This window comes from Anopheles darlingi, chromosome 2, assembly GCF_943734745.1.
Source record: "Anopheles darlingi chromosome 2, idAnoDarlMG_H_01, whole genome shotgun sequence".
NCBI lineage: Eukaryota > Metazoa > Arthropoda > Insecta > Diptera > Culicidae > Anopheles > Anopheles darlingi.
The window spans coordinates 49,329,403-49,344,402 of NC_064874.1; the positions used below are offsets into that span (position 1 = coordinate 49,329,403).

At 52.6% G+C, this 15,000-nt stretch overlaps 1 protein-coding gene across 1 annotated transcript in view; it reads right to left on the minus strand.

Annotated features, from left to right (window-relative positions):
• Positions 1-15,000, minus strand: part of LOC125950012 (protein serrate-like) — a 102,193-nt gene that overhangs the window by 28,938 nt on the left and 58,255 nt on the right. The window lies entirely within an intron of this gene.

Genomic DNA, 15,000 nt, shown 5'->3' on the forward strand with positions numbered 1-15,000 from the left:
GCTCAGTACCATCTCTTACGATTCCCTCTTAAAAAGTGTCTTAAAGAGCATCGCTCGGCAGAGAGGCCACGCGCGATGGTTTGTGGGATTTTCATTGGCCGCTGGTTTGGTTGGTTTGGGGCCCAGTGTTATGCTAAACAATTAGCGACTGTTGAGCGATCGTTCAGTAGCCCTGCAGGAGAACGCCGCATTTCGAGGAGAGAAAGTTGTCTCGGCTCGGCTCAACTTCTCGAAGATGCTGCAACGATGAGCCTTTTAAGCCGCAACACCTTCTTCCCTTTTCTGCCAGCATAATCTAGCGTCATGTTCGTGGAAGTTCGTGGAAAAAAAAACGCGGGGCTAGGGGCCAACATTAAGATGCAAAGACGAGAGACTCAAGATTAGGTCAAACGGTGTTCGACGGTCATCTTGGTCACCGTCCTTTGCGGCCACCGCATGCGTCGTATAGTGTTCTCTTCCGCTTTGAAAATCCACGGAATTTAGCAATAGTCACCAGCACACATTAGGAAGATTGGCAGCAGAAGGCGAAGGCCGTCGCGAGAAGACGAACCAACGACGACGACAACGACGACGACGAATCGTGTGACTCACGGAACGGTATGCGGCGTGGCCGAAAAGGTGCTTCTGTTTGCATTAGAGCTCGCTCGCACCAAACAAAGCACCGTCGGCGTTCAAGAAGGTAGAGCAGAAAGAAGAAGTAGAAAAAGAAGCCAAAGATTTGGCTGGATGATGGGCGCAATGGTCGGTGGGATCGCTGCTCTTTGGCAAACAAATACACAACCCCCTCGCCGGAGAGACGTAAAGGCTAAAGACGTTTTCGAGTGGAGCGCGGCGTTGGACCGCGAAGGTGGAGGATCAGGCGCAAATGGAAGATCGGCTCACCGCTCCGATCGGCTGGAATGCTTGGAACGGTCAGGCGGCTGCCGGTCAACGATTGTCGATCCCTTTCGAAGGGGATTGTTTTTTTTTCGGGGCTAAATTTAAAATGAATGGCTCATTTGCCTCCCCACACACTTGCACTTCCGTGCCATTTCCGTTAATTAGCGAGAACGATCGGGTACGGTATTGTTTGGCATCGAAACCGCAGGAATTCCCGAAGGAAATATTTCATGAACCGCGTGGCCTTCTCCTCCTCTCTAAAAACCCCCAAAAAAGGACGAAGGACGTATGTAAATGATGAGATGGATTCGACCACACGATCACCACCACCGTTGGGAACAGGATCCTTCGCATCATGGATCCCGCATCGGTGTACCGCGTGATCCTCGGTCTGGCAATTCGAAAAATGTCTCAAATCGTGCCGGCATGGGACTGAGGACTCCATGAGGAGCATTCCTGCTTCGATCGTGAGAATGGCGATCGCGAGTCCCTCAGAGGGACGCCGGGGTTTTGTTTCTAAGATTTAGGCGATCATTAAATGGGGGATCGCATTGGATCGTAGCGCACCACCAATCGATCGATCGATCGATCGACCGATCGATGCACATTCCGTCAAAACATAGTGTACCGGTGGACCCTCGGGTTTGGAGCCTTTGAACCGATCACTTCTCGATCTCTTTGGCGATCCAATCGCGATATCCAATTACCGTCATCATCGCCGTCGCCGTCGATGTCGTTGTCGTCGTCAAACGTGTTGGAACACAATTCGCACGATCAAAGCAATAGTGCCGGTTCCCGGATCGCGGGCCTCACTCTCCGCACAATCCTTTTGATCCGAGTTCGGGACATTCAACAACAAAACGAGTCACTCCACTGTTTTCGGGCGGTTGCAAAAGGCCGGGAGCAAGCAAGGCCGCCACGACCGTTCCACCGAGATGGATCGCGCCCGGGGGGAGAGTCTCGGATTACACAACCACCGGCGACCATTTGACGACAAAGTAGCTCTTCCCCTTCTTGTTGGCCACTTTCTCAGTCTCCGGCCAGCAGCAGCAGCAGCAATCAATTACAAGCACATTGGCCATTCAGAAGGAGGATCGGAGGATGGCAAATGGATTCTCCCTTCGTTCGTTCGGCCGACCCCGCCTTCGTCTCGCCTTCGTTCGGTATTTGTGGATCCCTTCATATCCCAACGAAAACACCGAAGAGACTTCCAAGGGGGGGTCGATCGCAGTACCCACCGATCGGTAAGATGATATGGACCGGAGAAACCTTGAGAGAGATGAAGCATAGACGCAGAGACGGCAGAGAGGTGTGTGCGCGCGCGCTCGGTGAGTGTTTTATGATTTATGTAGGGCCGCCACCGCCGCTTGGAACGCTTGGAAGCCACTCACTCTAGCCGGAGATAACAATGCTTCCCCTCTGTTTTTTGTTGCATTCCCGCCCCGGCACAGAAACCCCGGAGCGGTTCGGACCGCTCTTTGCCGGGTTTCATTTGTAAATCGAAACTTTTTCGGCTGGCGGGTGGAGGTGTTGCGAAAAGTCACAACTTTAACAGCGACCCGCGAGTGGCGAGAGGGTCGAAATTCAATACCGAGGTGCCACAGGGACCCTGACAGGCCTCTGACACGACGACGACGACGACGAAGGCGACATACTGCGCTGGACATAACATGAGTTTTCAACGACGAACGATGTTTGAGACGCGTCAAGAGGAGAGGATCAGGAGAGCAAATTGATGAACTGTAGGCCGCGGGAGTCGAGGTGCAGCGGCTCCCAGTGTTCCTGTTACATGTCACACATCGTTACGATTTACATCAGCTCTCGCGCGCGCCCCAAAGTGCCCGGCAGAGTTCGTCCTCGCCTCGTCGGTCGTCTGACTCACGACTCACTCCAGTGCTTGTTGGCACTCCAAGTGCTAGGCCTCGAGCACTGCGCCGCACTGATCTGCATCCGATCAACCAGTAGAGCAGCCACCAGAGCAGCAGGACACGTTCACGACATGACACCATTTTCTTCTTCCGCTTCCAGCGACTCGAGAGCATAAGATTTATGTTGAATCGGCCACCTGGAGGCCACGGTCGCGGGGGGATCGCGCTGGTGTGTTCGTTTGCGTTCAATTATGTATGATTAAGTGTTTATTTATTTATTATTAATTTGCCTTTCGGTGCCTCGTGCTGCCTATGCTGTTCGCTACTCGAGAAAGGCACGACAAAAACAGAGAGAGAGATAGAGAGAGAGAGAGAAAAAGGTATGGAGACGGGGGGTTATGATGTTGGGCAGCATAACACGGGTGGTGGGTGGCACAATTGAAACCAAACACATGCCGTCGTTTGCTGCTCTACAATCGCTTTGCATTGTCCTACAACAACACCACCACCATGTGGAGGCGAAGCGTGTGAAGTTCGTGTGGCTCGTTGCGAAGGTGGCAAACAGGCGAATTGACACGCGTATAGCATGTGTGTGTGTGTGTGCGCTTCTCGGCACCAAACATGGTAACTAGCAACTGAAGCAGATGATCTCCCACGAAGGCGACGAAGATCACCGGAATGGACTCCTCCCCATATTTGTCTAGGAGCATCCGCCGTGCGCCATTAGGCGAGTGGCACGGTTTTGCTCACAGGCCACCACCCCACCCTTTTTCAGATGCCAAATGTGGTGCTACTGCTGCAGAAACAACAGCAACACCAACAGCAACAGCAAACAGTAGTCAGACACAAACTACTGTTGTTGTTCCGTGGTTCGATGACAACCGGATAAAATGTGAATTTATTTGACAATTGTCCTGCCGCTCAAACGGTGGTACCACCACCACCTCCAGTGGGACACTGTCTCTGTGAGCGTGTGTGTGTGTGTGTGTGGCCATTGTTGCCACGGGGTGGTCTCCTGGGGGGGAGCCTTCCTTGGTCTAGTGTTTGGCGCGTTTTTGGGTAACAATGCTATCAATCAACCGGTCATGCCTGGAGGGGTGAGATTGCCGGCAAAATTGGAGAAATTATGACCAGCGCGATCGAGGTGCTGGAATGTCGGGGTGCTGGGCGGAGATGGGAGGAGGTCCTAACGCCCAACACCACAACCCACAACTCGGTGGCACTCGTGGGAGTTGTGGCTTCCTAGCGGCGCACCACAAAACCCACCACCATTGGTCTCTTGTCTTCACACGGTAGTGCTCCTAATGTGGCGTACTATGCTGCTTAATATTATTTATCAATATTTTTAGTGCAAAAAAAAGCGTTTTATTAATCGTCTGTAGGTACCGTTGGCATCAACCACGGCTACAAACGCATCAATATTAGACGTCAGTCCGTATGAAAATGTCAAAAACACAGTCAATTGATGTGGTGCGAAATAATTGGATAAAAGGGACTAAAATGGAATAGAAATTGGTCTAAACACATATTTCCAAAATTTGAGGACTACATTTAGGTCTTATTTATTTTTATAAGTTCCCATTTTTTAACCATTCAACTGCATTTTCATAACAGCTGATGAAAATGATGTGCTAACTGCCGGATTGACGTATTCGTTGATGTGGGCCCTACAGACGACGTCAATATTCAGCACCATCAATCAGCATTCTGAAAATCTTATATTTTACTGACAGGTGCTTCAATGTAGCCTAACCATTCCTCTACATTTTTATCATTCATTCTACTTGCATGCAAATATTGATGGATATATTGAGCGTGTGTGGAAGCCACTTTAGGATGATTATGCAAAACATAAGTACAACCAGGCCCGTGTGTGTGTGTGTGTGTGTGTGTTCAGGTTCAGGTGACGTATACCTCAATGGATCGCCTTCCCTTCACCACCCCTAGAGAGCCTTAGCATACTTTGAGGGCTCGTTACTACCACCAGAGAACCAACTCACACCACACCAGACCAGACCAGGCGCGTCTTCCTCGCCTTCCGATGCGATTTGTGGTTTTTCGGAAGTTCGGAAGCCCTCGTTCTCCTTCCCAAACCGCTTTTTTCCTCGCCACCTCACCCACACAATCGAAGCGATCGATCGATTGGTTGCGGATGCGCGCAAGTGGCGCGCTTCAAAAGCCCATTGCCTCGTTTTGCTTCCCCATTTTTTTTTCGGAGGGTTTTTTGTTTTGCTTTTTTGGCTTCGAATCTGGCGCTAAATCCCCGAGGAAGACAGACAGACAGACGGACGGACGGACGAACGGAAGGAGCTGATGTGGTTCTTGCGTTGGTGGTGGTGGTGGTCTTTGCGTTTCGAGTGTTTGCCTCGTGAGCGCAGGTGTGGGAAAATGTTGCTCGATGTAATTGGCCATACCGCGCGCCCCCACACAACACTCTCGAGATCGGGCGCTGGCTCGGGCCCCGTGAGTGCCCGCTCTTCCTTCCGCGCCACCAACGGCCACCATTCATTCATCTACACCGTCTGGCTGGCTGGCGGGTTAAAAGGGAAACCCAAGAAAGGAAGAAAGGCAAGCAGGCAGGCTGGTGGTAGGTGGCCAGAAAGTGGGGTGTGGTGGTGGTGAACTCGCTTAGCCTTCTCGGTCTGGTGCACCGACGCACCGAGACCCCCGGTACTAATGACAATTGAAGCCCGAACCCCTGGGGAAGCATATAAGACCGGCGGGGGGTTTGGTGCGAAATGTCAATCACGATGCGCCGCCGCCGGGTGGGAGGAGGCCTCACTTCCAAACCGACCTTGTTTGAATGCCGGCAGATTCTTGTGTATGTGTGTTCGTTCTCGCCTCACTTTCACCCGGCGCCCCTGCAACACCCTCAGTGCCGAAGGAGTGACAATAATAGTGCTGCTGCTGCTGCCGCCGCATCACACACCGATGATCACCACGATTGGGTTGCGTTCTCTTCTGCCAACGCAAAGTCTTCCCCTTCCTTTCCGTTTCCATGGCAGCAACCAACATGCCAGGAGGCTTTCTGCCGATTCTGGACGAAGGTGCTTCGCGCAACATATGCTGCTGCTGCTGCTGCTCCCCCCAAATGGGGACACGTGTCGTACCGATCGACCATGTGTGTTGTTGTTGTTGCTGTGTGTGGGTTGTAAATCTCGGTCCCTTTGGTCCCTCATCGTCGTAGTCGTCGTCGTCGTGGTAGGTACAGCACAGAACGGGCATTGTTATTATTGTATTATTGATATTTCATTAGCCATTATTTATTGCACCGCTCGCGGGCATTTATTTCGTTTGACATTTGGTGTGTTGTGTGCGCCATTTCTGTGTCACAGAAACACGAGCTGGTGGTGGTCCGTAGTGGTGGTGGCAATGGATGGATGAATGTGTTGCGATATGCTTGAACCGTGCTAAGGTTGCGAATGGCTACCCACTATGAAGGCGCTCGTTAAGATCGATCGCTAGCGATCGGTTGTTTATGCAGCTTAATCGGTGTGCCTTGGCTGGCGCAATCTGTGCAGATTCGCGCGTGCGTGTGTGTATGATATATGTATGAGGGTGATCATTTCGATCATTTCTAGGTTAATCGTCCTACCTTCGTCGTCGGTGACACATACAGGAATGCACCATTCTGGAAATCTCTTTCTTTTGTTTTATGCCACGATCCTCTCTTTCTCTCTCTTTCTCACTCTGTTTTTCTCTTTCTTATTGCATTCAAACACCCTTAATGAGCCACTTAAAAACGTGCTCTCCCCAGAGGTGAGATAAATCAATATCGAAAGACTCAAAGCGACGAACCCCGGAACGAACCTTCACCCTCCAAAGCAACAAGTGCGAAGCTGATGGAAGCCCTCCACTGAGTCTGTGCTGAGGTACCAAGAATGGTACCACCGTGGCGTTCTCCCCTCCTCCACTCTTCCCCCAAATAGGAAATAGGAAACAGAAAACACCTCGTTAAGTGGCCGTCGGTGGCTTAAGTGGCCCAATCGAATTATTGTTTCAAGTCGAAAGCATCGGCAAATCCAAACTCCTGCAGGAGGAGGAAGGGAGAAAAGTGCATCTCTCCCATCCCTCTTCACTCTAGCAGCGCCGTCCGAGGAAGGCGGACAGAAACCGTGGAAAAATCCGTCTCCATCACTCGGTGCGTCGTTTGTTGTTTGCTCATTGATTTCATCCAACGTTGTGAGTGAAGCTGCTGCTGCTGCTGCGGCTGCTGCTGCTTCTCATCCTTCCTTCCTTCCTTCCTGGCACTGCATATCGTGGCCAGTGTCGCACAGTCAGCTAAGCCAGCCGCTGGACCACGGCCATGCCATGCCGATGATGATCCCGATGGCGGTACCTTTCAAACCCCTCGAGGCCCCTTCCCGGGTCTGGGGTCATACTCTGTGCGCCGCGTTTGCTCGGTGCGCGTTGTTCACATATTTGTACCGGAGGAGGGAGATGACCCCCACCCAACCCCCCCCTCTCTCTCTCTCTGTGTCCGCGCATAATGCCCCGAAAATAAATGTTTGACGCGGGCAAACAACAATCGGGTTCCCGATCCCCGTCGAGTAGTGAGGAGAAACCATCGAGGGGGAGGGGGTGGAATGCAAACCAAACCACGACGCTGCTCGATGATGACGATGATGATGATGATGATCGGTTAATGTTTTCTCTTGACCACCACCTTGGGGGCACCTTTTGTCGTCACCTTCCACGATATCCACGATCACCCCCACGGTACTGTGCCGAGGGTGCGTGTGTGTGTGTGTGCACTCTGTTTGCTCGACTATTTCTCTCTTCAAAGGTTGTGGCTTTTGTGTCTTTTTGTTTTGGGAAAACCGCGCGCGCGCGGCTCATCAGAGCGGTGGTTCCGTCATCGCGAGAAGTCTTCGACGACGAAACGCCTTCACCGGAGGGGAGGTTCACATTCTGGTTCACAACCAATCACCATAGCGACGGAGGACGGAGGACGCTGTGATGGTGTTTTACGAATTCCAGGGCGCGAGACTAACACAGTGAGCTAACATGCCGCTGCCCGGCCGACCAGCCGGCCGGCCTGCCCGTTCGGGTGTTCAGGTGAAGAATTTAGCGCAAATATTTGGTCGGCTGTCAATCGACATTCGATCAGATAGGCCGCAGATAATGAGATACACACAAACGTCTCGTCGTCCTCGTCGTTCTCGTCGTTTTCGTCGTTGTCGACAACGTGTACTGAGACTCGCGCGGTGATCGGGCAACTACGTGTGGTGTGAGGATCAGATAGCCTTAGCGAGCGAATGGGATGGGATGCTGTGGTGCCTGATGCACCACGATGATCGCAAAGTCCCACGCCACTGCATCGCATCGCGGTGTCTCTGTGTGCCGCGAGTAGCGAAGTCTTCAATGGCCGGGGCATGGATCGCTTTGTGTGTGGTTTACATTTTAGCACGAGCATTTGTTTTGCATTTTTTGTTAATTATTGGACCCAAGAGGCAGCGCGTTCGCCGTAAACCGGACGGACATCTCAATTTAACCGATAACATCACGCTAAACACCGATCGGTCCGCGATCTCGCTTGTGTGCCTTTCCCTTCACCCCGCGGAATCGCGGAACTGGAAATGAAATTGCTGCTGGGATCGCGCGAGGCGATCGATCGCTTGGCGAACGACCATCCACTGCCACTCTCGGATCGGAAGGTTCCGTTAGCTGTCGCTGCCTGGTGAGCAGCGTGCGCCCGCGCATAGACGCTACCCTTGCCGATCGGAGAAATCGATCCAAAGCCCAAATCGTCTGCAGCATCCCGCCGGTGCCAGAGCCAGAGCCAAAGAGCCAAACCGGGTCGTTATCATGAGCGAGCAATCTGTTCGCTAAACGTTCCGTGCGAAATTCGTCCACGACGCGTCGGATGAGGACGAACGGGGTCCTCTAGCCTATAATGATAACCGCCTTTCGCCTGCACAAAGCGTTTCGCGAACAAAGCGCGCCTTAGTCCCGTAAAAAACCGGGGAAATCATGGACGTACTTTGTGACCCGCGATAATGCGATCGAAAGCAAGCAGCTCTGGTCTGGAGCGGGGCCACCGAATTCGCGAAGGAGGATCTTTAATAGATCCAATAGCACTCCAGCGGGCGCTTATTCGTTCGTTCGTTCGCTCGCCTTCGGGGGAGGTCATCATAGATTGGGTTCCGGGGGTCCCCGTGGACATGGGCGCTTGGAGCGAAATCCCCATCCCCTCCTCCTCGGGGGCCAGATCCATCGCACCGATAACTTACTCGACACCGGCAACCGGTAACCAACAACGACAACAGCATCCCGGATTACCAAACCACTAAACCGTTCGCTGCTGAGGCCTAAACCAAGAGATGACGTTGTTGTTGTCGATGTTTGGTCCTGTGGCCACAGGTCGTCGGTGCGGTCTTGTCTTATTATGTAAATGCTTCTTCTTCATTCCATGGCGGACCAGCGGACAAAAGCAGTCTTCTCGAGTGTGCCAAATGCAGCATCCCACGGTGCAGCGTCTCGATAATGTCGCTACCAGGCACTAGTAGGTGCCGAGAGAGCGAGAGCGGCGAGGTGCCCGAGGGTGCGCCGAGATGACACGTCGCGTGATTGCCGGAGCAACACCACCGAGACCGAGCGATCGAGAGACATCTTCCGGTTCTACAAACACTACTCCAGACCACACCAGGCCGCTGGTGCACCAGTTTAGTAGGTTTTGAACTTTTGGAATTTCGGCCAATCCTTCCAAAGCGAACGGATGGACGAACAAGCGAGGGAGTGAGATCGCGATTGAATCCGTTGGCAAAGGCAAGAAGTGCCGTGCCTTGTAGATTCGTTCGAGATCCGAGAGCTGAAAGAAGAAACACGATTTCTTTCACGACGGCAACAACGGCACTCTGCTGCCCTCAACTTTGACCCCATGACAGTGGTTTGTGGTTTTTTTCTTCTTCTAGGAGCAGCAGCCCACTAGGAGCCGAGCGGCAGCAAATTTATAGCCCGCGCTGTTCAAACCTCTCGGGGCTCTGGCGCGATCTTTGTTCCCGATGGTCGATGCCACGGGTGAAGATCACCACGGCCAGGGCTAGAAAGTCCCGCACTGCGCTACATTTCTCCCCGCGACGGCGACGGCTAGACGCGATTGGCGCGAGTGGTCGCCGACCCTTAAACAACAAACAAAACCAAACCAAACCAAGTGTCTCGTGTTGTCCCAGGACAACACACAAAAAGCGTGGAAAGGGCCAGGGTGGCGGGTTCGCGGTCGAGCGTCTAACAAGAACAACATTATACGCAGAGAATCTTAATTAATTGAACAATTTAAATGGCCAGTTCGGACTAGAAGGCTACTTAGCTACCGGTATTCCGTTATAAGCCTGCGCAACCGCTGCGAGTGGGGATCACAGGATTGATCCTCGTATTGTATTGGATCACGCGCCTTCGACACGGAACCGCAGGACCGTGGATAGTGGTCGTGGTGGTGATGGGAGGATGGATCTGGTGTTCGAGGTGTGGCGGACACGAGGAATCGACTTTTAATTGAATTCGAAAACACGGCATCCCGCCGATCGGTACCGGTATTATTCATTTGTTCGGACCGAGATCGGACCGTAGATCCACGGCAGCAGCAGCAGCAGCAACAGTAACGGACGGTGCACTGTTGCACTACTCCTTGGCCTTCGAGGATCGAGAAGGTAAAAGAAATCCTAAATCCCGAACAGCACAGCCCTTCCCTGTGCCCTGCGATCGTCGCGATGCTATTTTATCCGGCTTGTTTTTCGTGTTTTTTCTTCAAGCAGCGAATGCAGCAGCAGCAGCTGCAGCTAATACTCCTCCTCTTTTCTCTTTCTTTCTCACTCGCTCCGGAACTCAATTAAAATCACGCAATTAATTAAAAGAAACACCAAATAGGCAATCTTGTAACAGAATCTGGAAGCCACCGAGGACCTCTCGGTTCCGTCCTGTTCCGTCTCCGTTGCGGATGCTTCTCGTTGCATCTGCTCGCTGCAGACACGCTTGCAACACACGGCATGGTACGGCACGCCATGGCTGGTCCGTTGGTTGGTTGGTTGGTTGGTTGGTTGGTGGCTGCAGCATTCCACCGAAACGAAATGCTTAACCCGATTGCACACAACCACACCCCAGGGGAGGAACATTTCTCCCCCTCCCGGCCGGGGGCGATCGGTTAAGGTACAGTCGTTCTATGTCCGTACGTACGTACGTACGGGAACGGGAGTTAATTATTTTATCTGTTTCCCCATTTAACACTTTCGGTGACTTATTGGCCAGTGGCGTTGGTTGCTTGGTTGGTACCTGATCGTGCAAACCGATCAGACCGGTGCGATCACCTTCCTTCTCTCTTTGAGTGTGTGGAATGGCTTTCGGGGTCGGGACCAAAAACGCTCATCCGTGTACTGCAAAGTGCATTTTTTGTTCGATTCTAATACCAAACCAAGTGCAGTGGCGGCACATGATGATAAATGATGTCTTTGTGAGACTGTGTTTGTGTTTTTCAAGATTGAAGCACGACAATCCGGAGGTGACATCCGGTTATTGGTTGTGAGGCCAAGCGGCAAGCGGCGAGGATCTTCACGCTACACGCCAAATCCCCAATGCGGTGCGAAAAACGGGACCTAGACCCTAAGCCTCTAGAATCGCGTGACCTCCCGACTCCCGGTGCATCTGCAGCAGCTCACGCAGTCACCCCCCGCGCCAGAGATTAGCATTCATGCCATGCCCATACCCCCCCTGCCCAATGCCCAATGCAACATGCAACCGCACGGCACGGTAGCAACCCCAGAGATTTGCGGAACTATTTTAATTGTCTTCGCTTCTCCTTAAAGACGACGGTGACGACGACAACGACGACGACGACGAAGACGCTGCTCTAGGGTTCCTTTTTCCGAATGGGAAATGAATTCTACTAGTGTTATCATTTGCATACTACATGTCTTTGCATTCTCGAGCGAGTGCATGGGGACCGCAACACGATGACGATGGATCACCACGAGTCCACGCTTACTCCAAAGGCGAAGGCGAAGCGTCTGTTAGCGAAGAACCTGCTGCTATTGCTAGTGCTGGTAGTGGGAACGCGGGTATTGAGTAACGTTCCCGGGGCGCTTGGTAATAGAATCCAAACAACCATCATCATTCTATCCTGCTGTGGCCATCCAACAAACACACAGACACACACACATTTGCTTAGTTGTTAGGCTTTGGGCTTCCCTTGTTTTCAGGGCTTTCAATCCGGCTCGAAATCCGTGTTCCGTATCGTCGAGCGTCATCGCACAGCGGCAGGAGGACCACGGACCACGACGAGACAGCAAACGAGTGAGTGAGCATTAGCTAAGGTCATTATCGTTCCTGGTTTCTAGACGATCGTGGTGCTGGTGCGGTGCGGCTTTTCTATGAATTTGTCTGTTTTGTTTCCTTCTGTGTTTTTTAGGGGAAAGCAGCAATGGCAGCAACGGCCGCAACGGAGGCAGCGGGAGCAACAGAACGAACGAACGGAACGGAACCTGCCGCCGGATTCTCATCATCCCGGGGAACCTGTTTTTGTTGGCCCTCAAACAAGACATCCATCCCTGTGGCCGGTGGTACGCGTCGTTCGCTCACTAAGCCGCGGGTTTGAACGATGATGATTGCCCGGCCAAATCGGTAATTCCATCGGAGCGCAGCAGCAGCAACAGCAGTAGCAACGAAGATCCCCACGAGGAGAGCTTGCACGCACACAACAACAGAACGTGATCCGTCATCGTAATAGATTAGATTATTTCGACGTAATTCACTATTAACTTTCAATTAGCTGGCTCAACGTGGCCGCGAGCGTCGAAAAGTTCCAATTTTCTCACTTCCTTCTTAGTGGCCAACAGCAGCAGCAGCAGCAGCCACTAGCCACTGTACGTGTGCACTAGAAAGGTATTCCCGGTGCCCGCGTGTGGTGTTGGTGATGCTTAGAAAGCTTATAGCGAGCGAGTGCCGTGTGCCAGATCATTGGGAGCATCACGGCACCACCACAAAACAGCAACAACAACAATTCAGCTTCATCAATTCTGTACAGTTCGATTGATGATGATGCTTCATTATATGTAGCTTTGTTTTTACCCCCGTCTCTTGGCGTTCTCCACGCTGTCACGCTTATCTCGCGCGGTTATCCACGCGCGAACCGTTGTTGCGTCGTCTTCTTTCTAAGACGCTATAGTATAGTGCTCGCTCCTTACAGTATGGAGTGAAGGAGAAATGGGGCAATGATTTCCCGGGGTTCATTAGAACGGACACGCAACGGGATGAGCGATTCGATGCAGCGACCACGCATGGTCTGGAAATTGGGCTAGAAAAGACCTCGCTATCCGGTGGCCGTCGTCGTGGTCGTCGTCGTCGATGCGGCGTCCTTTTTGTTGCATTTTGTTCGGCATCTTGTTGCTCCATCGATGGCAAACGGGCAGAAGAAGCGGAAGCAACAGCAGCAACGGGGAGAAGCTCGCGAACAAAGCGACCCCAGCGCACACAGTACACAGTGATGGGATAATTATGATTCGTTCGATCGGTCGATCGGTCGGTCGGTCGGTTGGTCGGACGGGTTATGGTCCAACCAACCCCGTGGAGTGACCGTGGAATGGAATGTCCATGCGGCGCGCTACCATGAGAGGTGCAGCGTAGGTACGCGTTGCACCACGAGAGGAACGGAGGCTTCTCTGTGTGGCTACAAGTTACCAATTATTTTTCAATAAAAATTGATGATAAATTTCTAGATTCGCGCGGTCTGCTGTTCCGAGCCATCCGGAGTCGTCTATAGGCGACGGAACCTGCGTCGCCTGCGGTACCCCATTTTGCGCTCGCGGGCTCGCGAAGGTCTCGACTTGTTCTTCCGTTCCTGCTGAAGACTCGCGGGAACACGACGGACGGGGGACACGTCTTCACGGAGAGCAGGTTTTGTGCCACTCCGCCGAGGTCCACACCGTTGTCTTGTAAACGCTTTTTCACCATCCATCGTCCACACTGGTTTCATCGGTGGTCGGGGGGTTCCTCCCTAAGATTTATTTATGTTTTTTAGCTTCTTTTAACCCCCATCATTCATCATAACTCTCGGCCGCAGCTATACCACCTCGCACCTCGCACTCTGTGGTTGTGCCTTGGATCGGTCCGTTGATGTATTTGCGATGGGTAAGAGGATCACCGGCCCAGGGGGTGGTGATGCTGCGTCTGAGGCGAATAATGAATAACCTTAGCGTTGGGTGCCACCTTGTCCCCCGTCCCTGCCATCAGCCCGTGCCTGCTGTTGTCCACAGTACAGGTGACAATAGTTAATGTCGCCGCCCGAGTGCTCTTCACCCACGGGAACAACTTCGCGCCGTGGTTCCATCGAAACCGTTCACCTGTAATACCGCAACGGCGCACAACCTATCGCGGTACAAGCGCGCCCTCTAGTAGAAAGTGGCCAATCTGTGCTGGTGCTGGTGATAAAGGATGCAACAGACAGACCCGGACCCGAGCAAAACCGGGAACTGGATTTGTAAGTAAAATTAGAATGTCTTCATCGGTGCTGCTGCATTAATTGTTTTGTCGAGATGAAGACGCGCACATTAGCGATCCGGATGGAATGTAGGCGCGCTGTGGTCTTCACCAAGAGGTAGCAGCATCCGGAAGGTCACGAACAGCAGCAGCAGCAGCAACCATGGAAGGTCCAGCTGGCAGTTGGTAGCTGGTCTTCGGGGAATCCGCAAAAGCCATTTCCATATTTCTGCCACTGCGCCACCGTCTTCACCCCTTTCCGTGGCCGGAGCTACTCAGCAGCTCCCAGTAATTAAGCCCATCGATCTCATCACAACCCGCGTCTTGTGGCGCAATTTTGTTGCGATCCCGACCCGATGAGGTGCAAAAGTAACACGTAAAACGCCATTACTCCGCCATCGCTGCCTCCTTCGCTGCGCTGCGAAGCCAACTGCATGAGAAGCGGTGTTCTCTACGGCGAAGGGAAGGCATACAAGACAACGGGCAACAGCCAACTTGCCAAGGGCCACGCTAATAATAAGTAATGATATGTTTATATTTGTACTTCCAATTCGAAAGGAAGTGTCCGTTCTGTTCGAGCCGTTGTGGAACGATCCGTGGCCGAGGTGGCCGAGGTGGCGGTGTGCACGATCCAAAAACCGGGACCGGCGGTGGGCGGCATAACAGGGTGTAAGGATCCTACTACACTCCCGCAGTGTAGGATCGCGTACATCCCACCAACAGTTTGGCTCTTATGGCTCTCGCTGATCGTGTTCGTGGCGCACCATCGAAGGAACAAAACCGCCCT